Source organism: Hylobates moloch, unplaced genomic scaffold (assembly GCF_009828535.3).
Source record: "Hylobates moloch isolate HMO894 unplaced genomic scaffold, HMol_V3 SCAFFOLD_16, whole genome shotgun sequence".
Classification (NCBI taxonomy): domain Eukaryota; kingdom Metazoa; phylum Chordata; class Mammalia; order Primates; family Hylobatidae; genus Hylobates; species Hylobates moloch.
In genome coordinates this window covers 51941480-51962949 of record NW_026652291.1, presented here as the reverse complement: position 1 = coordinate 51962949, position 21470 = coordinate 51941480, and positions in this window count along the sequence as shown.

Here is a 21470-nt window from a genome sequence, read left to right as displayed (position 1 = left end):
TCCCAGCTACTCGGGTGGCTGAGGCAGGAGAATGGCGTGAACCCGGGAGGCGGAACTTGCAGTGAGCCGAGATCGCGCCACTGCACTTCAGCCTGGGCGACAGAGTGAGACTCCATCTCAAAACAAAACAAAACAAAAAAACAAAAACAAAAAAACACAGCCCACAAAAGGTGCCGAAAAGGGATCCAAGGAGAAAGTGGTTGAGCCATTTTTTTGAAGTGAGCCTTGTTGATCTACAGAACAATGAGGTTGCATTTAGAAAATTCAAGTTGATTACTGAGGGTATTTGGGGTGAAGATTGCCTGACCAACTTCCGTGGCAGGGATTTCACCCATGAAAAAATGTGCTCCATGGTTAAAAAGTGTCAGACCAGGTATGAAGTTTACGTTAATGTCAGAACTACTGATGGTTATTTGCTTCATCTCTTTTGTGTTGGTTTTACTAAAAAAAAAAAAAAAAAAAAAAAAAGAAGAAGCAACAATCAGATTCTGATGACCTCCTACACTGAGCAACTATAGACCTGCCAAGCCTGAAAGAAGATGATAGAAATCTCGACCTAGGAGGTACAGACAGATGTCTTGGAAGAAGTGGCCATTGAATTGATAGCAGAAAGCACTGGAGAGACATAGAAGAGGGTTGCCAATCTAGTTATCCTCTCTATAATGTGTTCATTAGAAAAGTGAAGCTGGAGATGCCCAATTCTGAACTGGGAAAACCTAGGGAGCCTCATGGTGAAGGTAGTGGTTCTAGAAAAGCTACTGGGGGTGAGACAGATGCTAAAGTTAAACGAGCTGAGGGATAAAAGTCCAAGAATCTGTTTAAAAATTCAAACTTGTAGTGGTGACAAATAAAACATATTATTTGTAGGGAATTTAAAAAGCACATCTCATTAATTACACTTCTAGTCTACCGTAAGTCAATTCCACTCACAGGCAAGGCTTGGTGTAACTTAGGAATCCCACAATGAAGGTCAGCGCCGCCTCTCAAAATGACAGAGAATTTCCACTGTACCATGAACTCTTTGTAAAAAAATCAGCATCTGCATCTTCAGCTTTGCTTTTTTCTTACCTCTTTCGGTCCTTCCCCACTTGCTTGTTTCCTGAAGACCAGGGGGCAAGATGAAGGTGACTGCATGGTTCACTGCAAACACCTGTCTCTCAGTTTTACCTCAACCTTTGATTCAGATGTTTTCACTTCCTCTTCTTCTTACGTTTGGCCCTTTGGTCTCTGTCCCCTAGGCAGACTTTCATCATCCAATTAGAAATAACACCATCTTCTTGCTACCATTTCTCTGGGAACTGTAGGGAGTAGACCCCCAGCCTCCTGCACTCCCCACAGGGGCCAGCCGAGCTTCAAAGGAGTGTGTTGGCGGCACCACCTCACGGCTGGGCTTCCTTTCTGTTTGAACAGCTTCCATTGCTCACTGCTGATCAGTAACTCAATGATTCATTAAACACACAAACAATGAGTGAATCTGTTCCATTAGCAAGGCCACCTGTTGATCTCAGACATTCTTAGCTGAAGTCGGCGAATACGAACAACAGAATGCCTACATCAGTCGAGTGCTCTGTCTCTATTTGATGGCATGTTAGAGCAGGAAAAGCAGAGTCCAGGCTTTGCTGACGCTTTTATGCTTTTCCTTTCATCTGGTGGCAGGGCTGTAAGAGTAAAATGTGGAACACAACCCACCTCTCTATAATCAGCTGGAAAACTTTAATAGCTTGGTCGCTGTTGCTTCTTTAGTCTTGCAGAATTAGAGAAAAAGGAGAGTGGGAATATTCTGTACCCTTTTGCTTGCAGGTGCAAGGGCAATAGAATTAACCAAGCCCTAAACACACACACACACACACACACACACACACACACACACACAAACACACACACACACAAACACAAACACATACACACCAAAAGAAGAAAAACTGTAAAAGACATCTTATTGATTGCAATGACACCTTCTCTGCCCTAGAAAAAATACAATCTCTTTTCTATGTAGCTTCTGGTTCATGTAGCTGTTCCAGGCCTTTAAGAACTGGTCTACTAGTGTTTACAAGCTTTTAAAAAATGTTATGCTTTATTTGACTACTAAAAGTCATATAAAGCAGACTGGGTTAAGCTGTTGATACAGGCATCACGGTCAATAAAAGTTGAAATTTTATTTTTAAAAATAGCATTTTCCCTCTCTTACAACTCCTCTTGTTATTAGGATAAAGAGGAGAGCTTTCATAAAGTGGGTGGTATTTGTTTGAACCCTGAAAGGTGTACCATACCAGGAATAATGAGACATTTGTTCTTTTCTCAGTTAAATACTAAATTGCTTCTTCAGGGTGAATTTAGTATTTAAATGCATAATTATTATGATTTGTACTGAGTTAGGTTTAAATTTCTCTGCAGTGACACTGATTAAACACAGCTCAGTGTTTCTGTTTATGATAGATTTATTCTAGGATATCAGTAAAAACTTGGTTGGTTGGTTGGTTCTTGTAATCGAATGGAAGATGAAGAAGCAGAAGGAAACAACTCTTCAAATAAAATTCCAGTTCCTATGAATTTATTATGTAAAATTCATAAAATCATGAGTTTTAAATTCCCCGCTGGATTTCAGAAATGACTGTTGCTAGTGGCTGGTTTACTTTCATTTGTGTGGCACTGGAAATGACAGAGTGCCAGGTGAGGAATTCAGTTTGTGTCTCTTTTGTGAATATTCTTTTGCTTTGGGAGGACATGCTTTGAGCTACACACATTCAGAATGAATAAGGTAAACAGATTGAGGCAGGCAGACCCCACTACTTGGATTCTCTAGGCAGGTGTGAGCATATCTGCCTCATTCAATACATAAAAGACCACGTGCATTTTCAAAGGGATTTCTGCAATCCCTTTTGCAATCTTTTGACAACCACTACTATGATTTGATTGCCCAATGCAGGTGCTTGTGCAGCCGCCCCACTGTGCAATCAAAAGAATCCTCAGATTCTTCTGACTAAAAGGGACAGGCAGAAGAAGTAACTTTTTAAAAAGACTAAAAAGGAAATAGCCACATAAAATGAAAAATTAGATGGAAGGTGAATAGCTATCCCCTCCTGTGATTAGACTGTCGCCATCCAATAGAACTTTCTGCAGTGATGCAAATGTTTGATACCTGCACTAACCAGTGTGACAGCCACTAGCTACATGTGGCTACTGAGCATTTGAAATGTGGCTAGTGTGACTGGGAAATTAAAATTTAATTTTAGTTAATTTAAATTTAAATATGCACATGTATTTAGTGGTTGTCATTGTAATATCCCCAAGTGACTAGGTTGGTTTCCTGCCTTCATTGTAAGCTCTCAGTAAGTATTTGCTGAATCAAAAAGATAAAGGTGATCATGGTTTATCTCCCTTAATACTCTTAGGTGCTTCTCCTGGCCTGAGGGTTCCAACTTACTGCAGGCCTTGCCTCCTCTACCCTTGGCTCCAGCTATCCAACCTGTTTCTCCATCCTTCGACTTGCCCTTAACCTTCCTTTTTCTGTGTTTTTGTGTGTTCCATTCTCTCCAGCTGGAATGCTCTTCTTCCCACTTGTCCACCTTGGCAGACCTCTGCTTATAACCCAGAAATATGACTTTCTCTTGGAATGCCATGCCAACTGCCCCAAAGGGATATAGTCACTCCTCTTGGTTCCCATAGTGGTGTAGTGTAAATATCAGAGCAGCAGTGTCTTAGGGCAGACCCTCTGGTCTGTGCTAAAGTGTTTATGAATGTATTAGCCAGGGTTCTTTAATGGGACTGAACTGATAGGATAGATGAATAGATGAAAGGGAGTTTATTAGCGGAATTGACTCACATGATCACAAGGTGAAGTCCCACAATAGGCCGTCTGCAAGCTGAGGAGCAAGGAGGCCAGTCCGAGTCCCAAAACCTCAAAAGTAGGGAAGCTGACAGTGCAGTCTTCAGTCTGTGGCCAAAAGCCAGAGAGCCCTTGGCAAACAATTGGTGTAAGTCCAAGAGTCCAAAAGGTGAAGAACTTGGAGTCTGATATTCGAAGACGGGAAGCATCAAGCATGGGAGAAAGATGAAGGCCAGAAGACTTAGCCAGTCTTGTCTTTCCGTGTTCTTCTGCCTGCTTTTATTCTGGCCATCCTGGTAGCCAATTAGATTGTGTCCACCCAGATTGTGGGTGGGTCTGCCTTTCCCAGTCCACTGACTCAAGTGTTAATCTCCTTTGGCAACACTGTCACAGACACACCCAGGAACAATACTTTGCATCCTTCAATCCAATGAGGTTGACACTCAGTATAATATGAACCATCACAACGAGGAAATTCCCAAAGGAAAATGGGAAAGTAGTGGGGAGGGGGGCACAGAGGTGAGGGAAAGGAGGAAGCCAAGGGAGTATACAATCACAGACAAAGTCGATCAGCTTTTGCCCAATCTGCAGGCAAAGTCAGTAATTATAAATCAGGTCTCAGAGTTGTCCTAACCTAAGGCAAAGGAACTGGAGTTTTCATACCCTCATATCCAGCAGGTGTGGGTCAAGAACCACCCCAGGGGACATGCACTCCCTAAGACACTTTGGTTTCTCCATTTGTGTGGGCAAAGGAGACTCAAAAGATAGTTCTCCAAGAAAGAGTGCAGGTGTTGGCTGTGGGAAGTGAAGCCCATGTGTGTGGGAATGGCAGTAAGCTGTGGAGGTGGAGTGGAGCAGGCAGTACAGAAATGGTGAGAAATGATCCTGAAGTGATCCCCTGAGGGAGTGGGGTGGGAGTGACAGAATTGGGTCTATCTGGGTTGCAAACTCAGATCTATCTTTTCCTAGAAAAGTGACCTAATTGTTTTCAGTCTCATTTTCCTCCTCAGTAAAATTTAGAAAATAATTGTATATAACTCTTAGGCTTAAGGTAAGCTTTTTTTTTTTTTTTTTTTTTTTTTTTTTTTTAGAGTTTTGTTCTTGTCACCTAGGCTGAAGTGCAATGGCAGGATTTTGGCTCACTGCAATCTCCGCCTCCCTGGTTCAAGCTATTCTCCTGCCTCAGCCTCCTGAGTAGCTGGGTTTACAGGTGCGAGCCACCATGCCCAGCTAATTTTTATATTCAGTAGAGATAAGGTTTCACCATGTTGGCCCGGCTGGTCTAGAACTCCTGACCTCAGGTGATCCACCCACCTTGGCCTCCCCAAGTTCTGGAATTACAGGTGTGAGCCAGCGTGCCCAGCTGTGGCTTAAAGTAAAAGTTAAAAAGGATAATATACTTAAAGTATTTAGCATAGTGTAGGGTACCTAGTAAGAAGTCTAAATATTGCAGGCATTATTATAACATTATATTTTATTGTGATTACATATCCAATTCCTCCACCAGACTCGAGATTCTCCAGGGAGGAACCTACTCTATTAGTCTTCCAATCGCTGGCACCTAAGCCAATGCCTGACCCAGAGTAGCTGTCTAAACAATACTTCTTGAGTAAATGAATAGTGTTCCACTTTGAACCTAATCTCTCTTATAATCTCTGATGCTATAATCCACTGAAATGCTCTATTCATGTGGCTATTTTGCCAATTAGACCATAAGGGTAGGAGGGTTTCTTATTCCTTTTTGATTGCCTTAAATGTAGCACAACCTGGTACATGACAGTTGCTAAATAATTGTTTGTTGAACTGATGTTTGTTGGGTAAAGATCCGCCATGTTGCAAGGGTAAGACCATTATGAAACCTTAAGGGATATTTTCTCTACTTTAGAGTTTGTTTGCAGACAGTGGTCTCAGATCACTTATGGTTCAGTAGAGGAAAACAGAAACCACTCTAGGTTTTTCATGCAGGATGTGATTTAATAGAGGGAATTAGGTGCTATGGTGGGCAGGATTTATCAAATGTTTCCCCCAAAATCTTATACTCTAATTCTATAAGCTGTAAGTATGCTAATATAACACTCCTGTGATACGTTATATGACTCAGTTTAAGAAAAGGAGATTATCTAAGGGGCCTGATCTAATCACATCAGCCCTTAAAAGCAGGCAGCTTTCTCCTCGTGAGAGCAGAAAAGCAAATCAGAGTTAAAGTGTGGGGATGGATTTGACACAAGGATTCTGCTGCTGGCTGTGATATTGTGAGAAGGACTCCATGTGGAGGATGCGGGAGGCCTTGTAGGAAGGAACATAGGTGGCTTTAAGGAGTTGAGAGAGGCCCCTGGTTGATGCTAGCGAGGAAAGGGGAATGTCAGCCCTAAGACCAGAAGGAAGTAAATCCTTCCAATCACATGAATGAACTTGGATGTAGATTCTTTCCAGCGCCTCCAGATAAGAGCTCAATCTAGCTGACCCCTTGATTTCAGCCCTGTGAGACCCTGAGTAGAGAACCAAGTTGAGCTCACTTGCTCTACAAAAGTGTATGATAAGCGTTGTTTTAAGGTGCTAAGTTTGTGATATTTGCTATACAAATTTTTTTAATAAAATGAAATTGCTGCAACTTCCATTGCCTGAAACAAATAGGAATAGAAAGCAAATATAAGTCCTTACTGCATTGCGGAAAAGACTAGAACCAAGAAAGTACTACATTGTGGAAAAGACTGGAACCAAGAAAGTAAGGTGGATTACTCTTAGGTTTCAGGTTATGCCACACAGGTTGCCACCTGAGATCAGGAAATAATAACTGGCCCACAGCCTTGAAGCTGGTGCCTAGAGGTGACCAGCCAGCTACCATGTTGGTCACATCTGTGGAAGCTCATACTCAAGTCACCACCACCACCACTGACAGAGGAAGAGGCATCTCTTGTTCTCTTCCCCCTTACAAATATTTCACAAATGAATTTCATTGTCAAATATAAGTCAAATTCAGAACCTTGGTGGAAAGCAAATCTGGGATATGTAGTTCCCAGGCTTCTGGTGCCTGAGGTAAAGGGGAACATATATAAAGGGGTGGGGATAATGCTGATTGACCATGAATTTTACCCAATATGGCTCTTCAGACTTTCAAGATCCCTTTAAGTCAGCATTCTCATAGGAGTTATTATTTTCATTTTACAGATCAGAAGACTGAGCTTCAATTGGGTTAAGTATCTTGCCAAAGTTTCATAAATGGTATGTAGCAAAACCGAGAGTAGAACTAAATCTCTTTCTCCCCAAGCCTACATTTTTCAGGCTCTGCAGCTGCTGATGGCCTGCAGATGGAATTTATATTATTGGCTGACAATTGGGCCATGTAGACTCAACTGAGAAGGCAATGGAAGTTGCAGCAATTTCATTTTATTGAAAAAAAAAAAATTTCTCCTGGTAAAGGGCTGCTATTAGACTCTTGGAATCCTGTCCAGCTTCATCTTCTCCTCCCTTCTGTCATCCAAGCTTCCTCCTTGGCCCACATTCCCTAACTTTGCACACAGACCTTGCAATGTATGCTCTGATTTCTGGGTTGAATTTGGCGAAGGGCATCCCCTGCTGTCCTTTTATCTGGTGAATACATGGAATTGGCCCTTCTCCTCTGCGTTTAGGGTCTCACTGCCCTCCCTCATTAGTTGGGATCTGGTGCTGGGCTACAAGCAGCATCAGTAGTATCCTCTACTAAAGGGAATCATGTAGCAGTTCCCCCAGACAGCTCTATCTTCCCTGCATACCAATCCAATTACAAACAAATTGGGCCACAGGCTCAAGCATGAGAGCAATTTGGCCTTCTCTACTGCTGACAGCTTTAAATCTGCTCCCTTTAAAAACTCAACTCCAGGAGGGAATTTTCGCACCCAAGCTTAAGAGCGGTGGGTGCAATTATCCCAAATATCAGGGTGCCGAGAGACTTAGAGGAAGAGCTCCAGATAATATTTTTCAGGGAAAAAAAAATTAAAGATAAAGAGACAGGTTCTTTGGGATTTCCCCGTGGCTGCAGGTTAGAGTCTTGGAGGCTGGTCTTTGCAGGTCTGTTATTAACTTGGCCTGACTTGATCGGCTCTCTCTGGATTCCCTTTTCCTCTCTGGCTGGTTGCCTTTTCTCTCCTGGACTCTGCCTTAGTGGTGAGGAATTCATTCCTAGGTTTCTGGAGGGAGAGAAAGAATGTTTCAACTGTCTTTACTATGCCTTAAAAGACATAGTTTTTTTTTTTTGAAACATATGCTCATAGTTTGATAAGCTGAACTCACGTAAAAGTAGGGCATCTTCATATGGGATGAAAAGTGGACAGCCCACCTTTTTAGAAAGCCCAGGATCAGCCAGGCTTTCTCCCTACGACAAATCCCGTGGGCAAGCTGCTGGGGGAGATGTGTGAATTTGCTCCTTCTGCCTTTTAAAATGTCCATTTAAATGCACTTTAAATTGAAAATCCAACGTAACTAGAAAGAAAAACAGATATGAAGTAAGATTGTATATGTAGTGTTTTTTTAATCAAAATTTTCGAAGTTCAGGTTTTCCTGAACTGTAACTATTGTGGGTTGCATCTTGGCGTTGATGCTTAACGTGCTACCTCCCTTTCCTTTGCCTTTTTGAGGAAAAGGTCATTTGCCGTTTTCTATCATCACACCAGCCACACTTTCCACATGAGGACCCACTGGGGTTTCTAGGGAAATTCACTTGAGTGAGGTGCCCAGCTGGCAGTGAGCCTGGGGCATTTCCCTTTTCATCCCAGGTCCCATCAGGGGGGCCTCTCCTACACAAAGTTTGCCTCTCCCACGCCGTTCTTCTTTTCCCAGAGGTGTCTCCAGTGATTTCTAGGATGATCTAGAAGACCTTATTGAGATCTTTAAATAGTGAAGTGAAGTGGGTAAGTGCATTCTCTGCTCTCATGGAGTCTAGGGCCCCAGGGGGAAGCAGATAGGTACAGGCTATTGCAGGAAGTAAAAGCAGTGCTGGGATGGGAAGAAAGGTGCCAGGAGAGCATGACAACAGGGTATGTAACCCCAGCTTAGCAGGAAGACTTCCTAGAAGAAAAGGTCATCAAGCATAAATATGTTAATAACATTGCCACAGTCTCTGTGACGGGTCTCAGAAACTGACTGAAGTAGAGAATAAAAGTGAGTGTCGCTGAGGGGAAATCCATCAAGGGAGAGCCTTCATGAGATCTGCTTGGATGGACTGCAACAGTACCATGGCCATGCCGATGGACTCTGCAGCTGCACTTTGATGGCCTTTGACTCTCCATCACTAAGTCAGTCAAAGGGCCAGAGCTCCTCCTCCTTTATTTCCTGTCTCTCTTAAGCAACAGCTGTGTAACTCAGTGCCTCTTGAGGGGGAAATGTTGAACAGGAGAGAGGAATCCCTAGAGGTCTGTGTGGTGAGGGGAGTGGGAGATGAGGCTGGATTTTCCTTCAGCTCAGTTATGGCACCTGCCTCACTTCATCTGAGCTTTCAGCCCTCAGGTCATGATAGAAAAGAAGATGCTGGGATCATCCTATCAAACTGTCAAATTTGGGGGTGAATGAAATATTCACTAGGGAGCTCCAAGAAGCCAGAAAACTCGTGTTTACTTTCAACTAGGGAGAATTTGAACCTATGTCTCAAGATTTGTAAGTCCAGGATATTAATTCATTGTGACATCTGGTCCTTCTCTTTGATATTTTAAAAATAGGCTAGAAATCGAATTGTGAATCTATGCTCCAAATATTCTGGGAAAGAATGCAACTCTGAATGTATCTTGTTTATCCAGCAGGTCTGGTCATTTGTGTAACACGATATTTCATCCGTTAGATGCTGTAAGCCAAATTCTAGTGCAGGGTTTCCATTTTGTTTAAATTGTCTATGAAAGAAAAGAATGTGGGAATGTCTGTCTTCCCATTTTCAAGGACTGGTGGCACCAGTAGCTGGCTTCTGGCTTCTAGTTTTTGCTACAGCCACTGGAGAATTTAGGACTCTCTCACAATCCTAAAGGCTGGGAACTAGAAAGAAAATTCAGCAGTATGTAACAAGAGCCATAATGATGTGCTCTTTGTTCCAATCAATCCACTCCTGTGAATGTCAAAGAAATGTCACTCGACAGACCCACAAATGTACATTCTCAAAGATGTTCCTCTAGAATGATTTTATAAAAGGAAAAAAAAATGTAAAAGCCACCAACATGTTCAACATTATGGACTCTGTTTTAAAAATGAGGGCACATTAACTTGAAGAAATATTATGCAGACCTAAAATAATTATGAAAGCTATGCACATTCACAAATGTCTATTGGATGGCTGCCATATGCCAGTGCTATTATATAGTAAAGAAATACGCAGATTGCAAATCTACGTACTCTATGATATTAGCTACGTAAAAGATGTGTGCTGAGGGGAGAAAATCTGCATAATGTTATTAGTAGATAGGGTTATGGATGATTGTATGTCATTTAATAAATTTGTTACATTGTCTTAAGTGTCAATGGATGTAAAAAAATTATGATAAGAGTACAGAAGAAGGTGCTGCTAGTTTGAGAAAGACTTCTGAGTATTTTTAAGTGTGAGAGTGATCACTTCTTCATTATTAGTTCATTTATATTTACACAGCACCTACTAAGTACTAGAAAATACAGCAGTAGTTAAGACAGACACACAATCCTTATAATTTTTAGTCAGGTCTGTTTTACTTTATTAATCTTATACTTAATGAATATTTGAATTTAGAAAGTCTCCTTTATAATTATCTATACTAATTTCCCTCTTTTCTATCTCCTTCTTTTCCTCCTTCCTTCTAAAACATTTGTTATAGAGATGGAATTTAAGTCATAGAGAAAGTAATTTGCTGAGATCACAGGGCTTGCTTGCAGCCAACCTGATATTAGGCTCTGATTCTTGGTTTACTTGCACCCTTACTTCTCTCCTGTAATCCTCGAATTTCTTTTAGATATAAAGTTGGAGAATCAACAAGTCTTATTTGGAATCACAATTTAATTGTATTGGTCAGGGAGAGAATGATACAAACAAGCACTTCTCAAGCTATGTCCTACGTATGCATCACTGGAGGATCTCGTCCAAATACAGAACTTGATTCTGTACTCTTGGTTGGAATTTGAGATTCTGTATTTCGCATGAACTCCCAGGTGATTCTAATGTTACCTTTTCTTGAGTTGCAAGGATCTAAAGGATAGAAAATAATGGAATTTAACTTTTAGCCAGTGTTCTTTTTAGTTTTGTCATCGAGGAAGTAACAATGTCCATTTTTTTAACAAAATCTAAATTTTCTATCACTAACTACTGATACATTTTCCTTTTCCCAGTTGGCATTCACTCTGCATCTGGGTCTTTCTCACACAAAATGGTCATGAAAGATGGAAATATTCTAGATCCACGCCACTAAGAGATAATGGAATAGGGACTTGTGCCTCGGTCATCTGACTCCCAAACCCTTGCTTGGCTCTTACCCACTAGGATGCATGGCCCTCACCTTGCTTTCCCATCACCCAGTGGTCAAAGGCCAGGTCTTTGGAGTTAAGACCAAAACAGGGTTCAAAGCCTAACTAAGCACTCAATACTAGGGGCGAGTTACTGCTTTTCTTCATCTTTAAATGTGGATAATAATAACAGCAATATCCTTCAATGATTGTGTAGATTAAATGAGATAATGTACACAAACCACTTAGCCCAGGGTCTGGCATGAAATTAGTGCTCAATAAAGGTAGGTATTATCATTGTATTGAGTTGAGTTTGAATCTCATTTTGAATACTTGACCTAGAGGAATTCACAGCCTAGTAGTTGAAATAGAAAGGAAATTACATAATTTTAGTTAATTTTAATATTTAATTAAACATACTCTAAATACAAATAAATATAAGCATATAAATAAAATTCTAAATAAATAGTAATGAGGATATATATATAAAGCATACACATCTATGAATCTATGCATATTTATATAAACATAAATACATTTAAATAATATTTCATGTATTTAATTAATGTTTACACAATAACTATATATAGATAAATATAAATTAGAGAAATAAACATATATACATATATAAAGTATAAATAAAACAAATACATAATAAAGATGTAATATAATTTAAATTTAAATAACATATTAATTTATTAATAAACAATATATGTAATTTTTATATATAAATGCAACAACTGTTAATGCAAATGTGTTTATGAATAATAGGGAGACTCAGAGATGTAACTATAAAACCTTCCTGGATGGTGGGATAGAGAACTTTTGACCTGAGTCCTGAAGGATTAGATTGAGGTTAGGGAAAAGCATTTTGTACTGAGGGTTTGGAGTAAGGAGGGCAGTAGGCAGCAAGACTGTAATGAAGATTGGTGCTTGTTTGTAAAGTGCTCCTAAATCATGACCTTTACCTATGGACTGTGGGGAGCCATGAAAAGGTGGTTTTATGCGGACCAGGAATGTGACTAGTGTGTATTTTTATTATAGCAAGTAAATCTGTAGGGTGGTTACTTGGTTAGAAATCCTTTGGTATGCTCTCTGCTTCCTTCAGGGGTCTAAAGTGTTTTCTGAGCATCATCAAACCCTGCAATAGTCTTTCAAAACAGTCCTAGCCATTGCAAATGTAAGGGGGAAACAGTCACTGTGTAATTGGCTATATTCTAATTGGTGTACCTCCAGGTTCTAAAATTTCACATTCGATGCTGAGGTTTGTGGCAATTTCATTGAAAAGAAAACAACAAAAACAACAAATCGTTCATCCAAAAGATGTATGAAAGGAAAAAAATCAAAGATAAAAAAGGGTGAACACAGAGAAATACCTTATTTATGTTCCTATTGTTAACTACTGATTTATTCTTAGAGACCCTTCCCCTTGACCTGACCTTGAAAAGAATGAATTCTCAATGTGGTAGGATTGTTTGATTAAGAGACAGGTAAAAACTGAAGGTAGAATGCTGTGATGATGGAGGAAATACTTAATTCTCCTTTCCTTCATCACTGGCTAACTCATGCAGTTAGAGATAAAAAAAAAAAAAGAGAAACATTCTGAAATTAGAGTCTGATAAAATCTTTCGTATCATTTCTGTATAGGCTGTTTGTTGGCCATCAGATGCACAGATCTGCATATCTCTATTGGCCTCTGTCACAGGAACAGCATCTTAAGGTCTCATTCCGTAACGTATCACGCAAAAATAAAATAATAATTACACTTCACATTTCCTTTCATCTAAGGATATTAATCTTCCAAACATTAATTAATAAAGACACATAACACTCTGTGAGGTAGGTGAATATTATTGTGCTGTTTTATGGATAAGGAAGATGATTAAAAAGGAGATTAAGCAATTTGCCTACAACAAGGTGAGTCTGTAGATATAGGAGTCAAATTTCTACCCTCTGAGACGAACACAATAATTGCTAAATGAAGATAAAAGCCTTTACTTATTCTTTTAGAATGATAGTAAAAATTGAATCACGGCTTTTCACTCCTAAGTTACCCAAGAATCTAGAGATCATCCAAAACAAAAAATATGTATATTTCAAAAAGAAAGAGTCTCATATTTACCGTCATGAATTTGTTTCTTCATCATTTAATAGAACCTCAGGACATAGTGTTTTGTTCCGGAACTGTATCATTATCTTTTCAAAGAAGAAAGGCATGGAGTTTTGTTATTATCTGGCATACTCTATGTATTCTAAATCTATCCTGCAATTTAGATCTATGTCTTATAGGATGCTCCTAACACAGTACTCTGCTGCCTTAGAATAATTTTGTAACACTTTTTAGGATGTAGGGTTCTCATGTATTTTCACTAGAAATATCAGTTATACTTTATCAGTCACTTATTATGTGCAATGTAATTTGTATTTATTACTTTTACTATGCAAAAGGTCCTATTTCCATTTCACGGATGAGAAATTTGTAGGTTAAATAGGTTAGCAAACTTGCTAAGTAGAGATAACCTAGTTAGGAGTCTGTAGAGCTTGAAGTCAGTCCCAAGATTTTCTGACCCACAACCTTACTATTCTGAGTATCAAATCTTAAGCACAAAATGAGCTCATTAGAATTCTTTCCTAAAGAATAATAAAAGTTTAATATATAAAAGGACTTCAAAAATGTCATGGAAAATGCACATCATGAAAAATGTAAGCATAGATTTCAAAAATTTTTTGAACCAAAATAAACTCGTATTAACTTATAGCATGTCATACAGGACCTAGAGTGAGACACTAAGAAGGATAAACATCAATTTAAAAACAGCCTTTATCCGAACAACATGAATTCTGCTAAAATTGAAGCAAGAACAAATATCAAATTTATGGTAAAGCTTGGGTGGAAGAATGGCAAAATTATTGATGTTTTATGAAAAGTTTATGGTGGCAATGCCCCAAATAAATTAACAGTTTACAAATGATAACCTGTTTTAAAAAGAATGAGATGATGCTGAAGATGAGGCATGCAGTGGCAGACCACTCATATCAATCTGTGAGAAAAAAATTTCATCTTGTTTGTGCCCTTCTTGAAGAGGACCAATGATTAACAGCAGAAACAATAGCCAACACCACAGACATCTCAATTAGTTCACCATACAGAGAGTTCTGATTAAAAAATCAATGTTAGGCAAACTTTCCACTTGCTGTGTGCCAAAACTGTTGTGCCCAGATCAGCTGCAGACAAGAGCAGAGCTTTCAGTGGAGATTTTAAGTAAATGGGATCAAGATCTTGAAGCCTTTCTTTGAAGAATTGTAACAGGAGAAGAAACATGGTGTTACCAGTATGATCCTGAAGACAAAGCACAATCAAAGCAATGGCTACCAAGGAGGGAAGGGGTCCAGTCACAGCAAAAGAGGACTGGTCAAGAGCAAAGGTCAGGGCAACAGATTTTTGGGGGCAGCTCATGGCATTTTGCCTGTTGACTTTCTGGAAGGCTAAAGAATGATAACATGTGCTTATTATGAGAAGGTTAGCCAAAACTTTAGCAGAAAATGCCCAAGAAAGCTTCACTAGAGTCCTTCTCCACCATGACAATGCTCCTTCTTATTCTTCTCAACAGACAAAGGCAATGTCTCAAGAATTTCAATGGAAAATAATTAGGCATGCACCTTACAGTCCTGATTACATTCTGAGTTTTGTTTGTTTGTTTGTTTTCTAATCTTAAAAAAGTCTTTAAAGGGCACCCATTTTTCTTCAGTTAATAATGAAAAAGACTGCATTGACATGATTAAATTCTCAGGACTTTCAGTTGTTTAAGGATGGATTAAATGACTGGGTACTTAGAAGAGTGCCTTAAACTTGGTGGAGCTTATTTTGAGAAAGAAAGGAGGGTAACAACACACACTGGGGCTGGTGGGGAGTCAGGGAGGGAGGGAGAGCATAAAAAAAAAAAAGCTAATGGATGTGGGGCTTCATACCTAGGTGATGTGTTGATAGGTGCAGCAAACCACCATGGCACATGTTTTCTTATGTAACAAACCTGCAAATCCTGTACATGTGCCCTGGAACTTGAATAAAATAAAATAAAGTTTATATTTTTTATTTTTATCTTTTAATTCCACTTTCCACAAACTTTTTTTTTTTTTTTTTTGAGACAGAGTTTCGCTGTTGCCCACGCTGGAGTGCAGTGGCACGATCTCGGCTCACTGCAGGCTCTGCCCCCCAGGGTTCACACCATTCTCCTGCCTCAGCCTCCCGAGTAGCTGGGACTACAGGCGCCCGCCACCACGCCCGGCTAATTTTTTGTATTTTTAGTAGAGACAGGGTTTCACCGTGTTAGCCAGGATGGTCTCGATCTCCTGACCTTGTGATCCGCCCACCTGGGCCTCCCAAAGTGCTGGGATTACAGGCATGAGCCACCGCGCCCAGCCTACTTTCCACAAACTTTTTGAAGTCTGCTCCTAAGTCTTTTCTTGTGCTTTAGCTTCCATTAAAAAGAGGTTAAAAACATGAACATACTTTTCTACCCAATTACAATGGCAATGAAAACTTGTAAGGTGACTCTTGCTTATAGACCCAGATAGAGATTTTCTTCGCAGAATAGGGTAAATATTCTACTATTAGTTGGTATCCTCTATCTCCCCAACCACATCCACCATCTCCCGCAGGATACATATTTGTTGGTGGTTGTCAAAAGTTCATTTTGTTTCCTCCTTTCAAAGCCTTTTTTGTCCTGTATTTAATTTTAGTTCCTTTTCCTTTGTTTTTTTTTTTTTGACTTTTCTACAAAAAGTTGGCAATATCTGAACTCCATCCTCTCCTCATTGTGATAACATTCTAACTCTATTACTTTTTACCTTGTTGGTTCCATGGGGGACATCGTAAGGATTGTTTGTTTTGCTCAAGGACTGGTAAATGATGTGTTTCAGAAGTGACATTTTGACTTGTAGAGGCCAGGCAATTTGGACATGGAGAGAATTTCTATAAATCCCACATGATTTTCTGTATTTCGATGCTGTCATCTTAAACGCAGCATCTGTAGCATAAAACTGCCAAAGAGGGTCATATTTTTATTTTTACCAATAATTCTAGGTGACCTGGTTTAGCCCAGATCCAACAACTTGGATTCTTTACTGACTTTTCTATTAATCTGAACATGAAAGATTTGATGTAGTATAAAATATCTCTTTGGCATTGCCACATGAAAATAGATACACATGCTACTTCCAGAAAACAGTCTTCTTGAAGAATAAGATGAAAATTTAATGGCAGCTTTAATTTTAACTTAAGACACTTACAAGATTACACTAGCAAAAAAGAATTCACCACCAGCTGCATGTCTGAGAGACCAAGGGACTGATTAAATCTGTCACATGGACAACATCTAACTCTTCGAATGGTAGGTGTGCACTACAGCTTGCAGTAAGTCTGTTACCAGATGAGCCAACTTCAAAGATAGTGGTGGGCGGCGCAAGGATAGTAGGAGGTGGGGAAGCATCAAAAGCTTCAAAGAAAGTTGGGGTTAGTTTTTTTGCCAAAAGTTATTTAAATTCACTGAACACAAAGATATCTTGAGGCATGTTGATCATGACCTAATATTTATTTTCAGTTTTTGCGACATTAGTATGCAAAGACAGATTAAATAAATAATGCAAATTAATTGCATTTATATTTTAAACAAAAGAGTAGTTCAAATGCAAGTAGGAGACATCCTGTCTACAAGGATATTTAGCCAATAGCTTGATGCATGTGGTTGCAAAGAAGATTGAGTATTATCCAAGAGACACAGATGGGATGATTTAGGCACAAACAACTTTTATTTTGTTACTTCTGTGCACTCTCTTGGACGTACCTGCCTTCATAAAAATTATATTCTTGTACATATAAAAGCCTTAAATATACATCAAGAAATTATATATAAAGCCCTTTCTTGGCTAATATCTAGGGTTATTAAACTTTAATATGTTACAGATTTATATTCTTTACAAATTTGTTATAATTTAGAAGCTAAATGTTGACAGTTCATAGTTACACATCTTTTATTTAAGATTTCTGTTGAAATAACATTTTCCACCTGATTTGAAGCAGCAGTTTCTAGGATTTTTAAAAATGCATACATATTGTGAATGTACTAGGTGATATAGTCAGCTTAAAGTATTTTTAATACTGGGAAACTCTTAGGCTTGAGATGTTTTTTAAAACATTTTCCAAAGCCCCTCAAGTGCCCACTAAAGTATTTGCCTTTTCTAAGTGGACTACTAGGAAGCTTAAGGCCAAGTTTGTAGCCCACCTCCAGTAAGGCATAGTATTTCATGACATGCATATTTGTTTACTAGCTTCCATAATTTATTTTCTCACCTCTTGTTTCCTTTTAAACTTTTTTTAAAGTTTAATATTAAATTTTTAAATTTTAAACAACTTTCTTTTAAATTTTACCTAATCTTGTCATTCTACATAAGCCACTTTAAAAATATTTGTGAAACCAAGTAGAAATGAATGAAACAAAAATACCTATGTTTTGATACCTATAGCTAATTCGTGATATAAATGCCGCAGCTTTAACTGCCTTTTTGCTGGGCAACATAGGGTTGTCTAGATTTCCAAGGGTAAAGTGGAATTAGAAATATTATTATAAATAATTAACTCATCCAGGTCATAATGAGGGTAATTATTTTTGTGTATCTTTATCCCTCTGGGATATGCAATAATTGCATCTGTTCTTTGCCAGGAAATATTTAAATATTGTTATTGGTTGAAACAAAATGCAAACCTTTGTCTGGCCTCATTCGATGAGTCCAAAGATACAGAGAAGGTAACACCCAGATTCACATTTACTAAGGGATTCCAAATAATGCCCTAAATGACTATTTTGGAGCTCAGTTACATGCAGGTGGTAGGAGGATTTATGCTGTGAATGCCTAAAATACTTTCTCCACCGAGGGGAGATTATTAAGTCCTAGTGAGCCTGAGTGTTCGGTGCCAATACTAACCATTAACTTTTGGCTCTGAGCCATGACTGTCTACTCTGCAGTGGATTCTGCCACCAAGGGGAAGGTCATTAAGGGCTGTTCTTTATTCTCGTTAGTATGTTCCAACATAATTAACAGAAGTTGTTCACCAGATGGTTTCCTTCCTGTCAGCAAGTACCTCCAGCTTAATGGGCTATGCAGGATTCTTTACTTTAAGTGGGTGAGGCGGGAAGCAAATTTAAAATATATCATCTTTGATCCTCCCACTTCTAATTAGTTCTAAAAGTTTTAGATAATAATGTAAAGGGTGGCAGGGAAATGGAATCATCCTAAAAATCAAAGAATCACAGAAGGCTATCAGGAGTTTTACACATAGCATGGGGTGTTTCTTCCTCCCTACTAAGTCTCCACCCAGCACCAAGAAAAGTATAGAAATGACTGTCAGCTTACCACTGAAACATGTTTATAGTGCCTTAGAGCTAAAATCAATTTAAAATCTGGTAATAAAATTCAATAAGTGCTTACTGAGTTCCCACTGGGTTTTGGAAATTGTTTTGAGTGCTTGGGATATAAGAGCAAGTTACCTCTCTTGCCCCAGAAGTTAGAGAGTAATGGATTCAGACATGTAGGCAGGCCATTTTTAGTAGAGTTTGGTAAGTACTGTACCAGATACTTTTGGTCTCCAACCTCAGCACCGTTTCTCTTTCTTGGGAAATAAACTCTGGTCTTGTTCAGGTATGCACTCTCTTGAACATGGTATTGGATGCAAAGGAAATACGTCTAAGCCCATTTTAGCTGTCCCCTTCCCCTATGCCAATGTTCGGTTTAATAGTTGGACATGTTACCCTCTTCTGACCAATGAATCAGGAGAGGAGTATCATTGGGAACTTGCAGGAAAGGCTTTCTTACTCCTAAGAAAGCGCTAGGAAATATGGCCACCCTTTCTTCCAATGTCGTGGTTGTAACACTTGGAACAGTCTAGTTACAGGGTATAAAAGCATTATAAAATACAGCTGAGTAGCTAAACTCAAACGGTCTCTCTCTAAACTTGCCATGTTCAGAAAATGATTTTATTGTCAGGAAAATAATAACAATATCTAATTCTCATTCATTATCTCCTGTGATTATTGCAACAACCTTGTAAGTCATATAGGACAGAAACTATCCCCTTTATTTAGATGAGGAAACTAAGGGAGACTGATGTGATGAGCCTGGACAAAGGCGATGGCTTCTGAAATTAAGTGCTCTTTCAACCTTACCATGTCGTTTCTTTTCTTAAACAGTCAAAGCAAAAAACTCAATCACACAGGCCAGGAACACAATGTAATTACAAAACTCTTCCCTTTTTTGGCCTTAAAAAAACAGTAATTCTGCTTCTTTTGAGCTTCCATCCTGGAATTTTAAATTCAGTTTTATTTCTTCCGTGAAAAAAAATTGAAGTCACTTAAGGTGAAAAGGGCTTTTTAATGGGATAATATATCATTAAATATCAACCTAGATTACTAATAATTAGAAGTGGTTTTAAAAGATGTTTGAGAGACAAGATGAAATGGCCTAGTTCCAGGCAGTGTATGCTATCACTCCACCTAGGAAGGGCTGTGACAATGATGAGCGGGCTAGAAGACTGTGTTATAAAAACTCTGGCCAAAGTATTTATAGGCTTAATAATCATGTGCTATAACTCAGTTGCAAAGATGATTTCACTCATTCACCAGCTGTTAGTATGCCTTTGTGTGTAAAGTGACAGAAAGCCTAACTCAATTGGTTTAAGCAAAACAGAATGTATTGGTTCACAACACTGAATGATACTCAGCAGGTGACTGCAGGTATAGCTTCATTTAGGACTCAACTCCTGCCACCAGACTCCACCTACAGGCTCTTCTTTCTCTGTGGTGGTTCAGTTCCGTCTCTGGGTGGTGGTCCCAAACTTTAAGCTTGCTGCACTGTAGCACCCAGTCTACTGGAAATAGAGTTTCAAATAGAAATAGTAGTTTCATAAAGAACTCAAATGAAGGCTGGGATTTGAATTCTGTTCACCCAGACAGTATCATTGTGGTACATTGACTTATTTCTTGATCACAATTCTTTACTCTGTTGTGGCAGCCTTATACATCCCCTTATGGCCACAGTCTCATGATAGGCAGTGTACTATTGTCCAAGCTCAGTGGCCATGGACTTGCCCATGTGACTTGTTTGGTTAATGGGATGCTAGCAAATGTTAGCATCCCATTAGCCAAACCAGATTCTTCAAGAAGAATCTTGAAGTATACAGTTGGGCTTTCCCTCTTGCTGCACACCTGCCTTTCACCATGGGAAGAAAATGCCTTTTTGAAAGACGTGTTGTGCAAGGAGGATGAAAGCTGTACCAACCCTGGACGTAGTCATCTGCTTGGAGCCAACATCATCCAAGCCTACCCTTTGTTAGTCAAACCTCAGCCACCTGCAGAAATGTGAGCAAGAAATAAATGCTTGTTATTAGAAGCCACTGAGTTTTGTAATAATTTGTTACACGGCATTATGATAGCAACAGGTAACTGATAAAATCCACTAGCCCACTCTGCCCATTCCTATACCAATCTCTAAGGCAAGGGCTTGGTATGTGATTGGATAAGTCTAGGTCATGAGTTCTGCTGCTAGAATCCAGTGGTAGATTCTTGCTCACCTCTGGAATAAAGACTGAAAGGGCAAAGAAATAAGGACACTGTTATCTAAAGAAGATTCCAAGGCCGGGCTTGGTGGCTCAAGGCCGGGCGCGATGGCTCATACCTGTAATCCCAGCACTTTGGGAGGCCTAGGTGGGTGGATCACGAGGTCAGGAGATCGAGACCATCCTGGCTAACATGGTGAAACCCCATCTCTGCTAAAGAAACAAAAATTAGCCGGGCATGGTGGCGAGTGTGCCTGTAGTCCCAGCTACTCTACTCGGGAGGCTGAGGCAGGAGAATGGCGTGAACCCGGGAGGAGGAGCTTGTGGTGAGCCGAGATCGCGCCACTGCACTCCAGCCTGGGCGACAGAGCGAGACTCTGTCTCTAAAACAACCACCACCACCACCACCACCACCACCACAACAACAACAACAACAACAACGACGAAAGAGGATTCCAATGGGCAAAAACAATAGATGTCTTCTATATCTATCACCAGCAAAATCTACATTTAGAGTTGATGATTAATTGCATCAGGATGCCACACCCTCCATGCTGAACCCTTGTAAATGACTAACAACCTGACATGCCTGTGACAAACAACTGATCAATG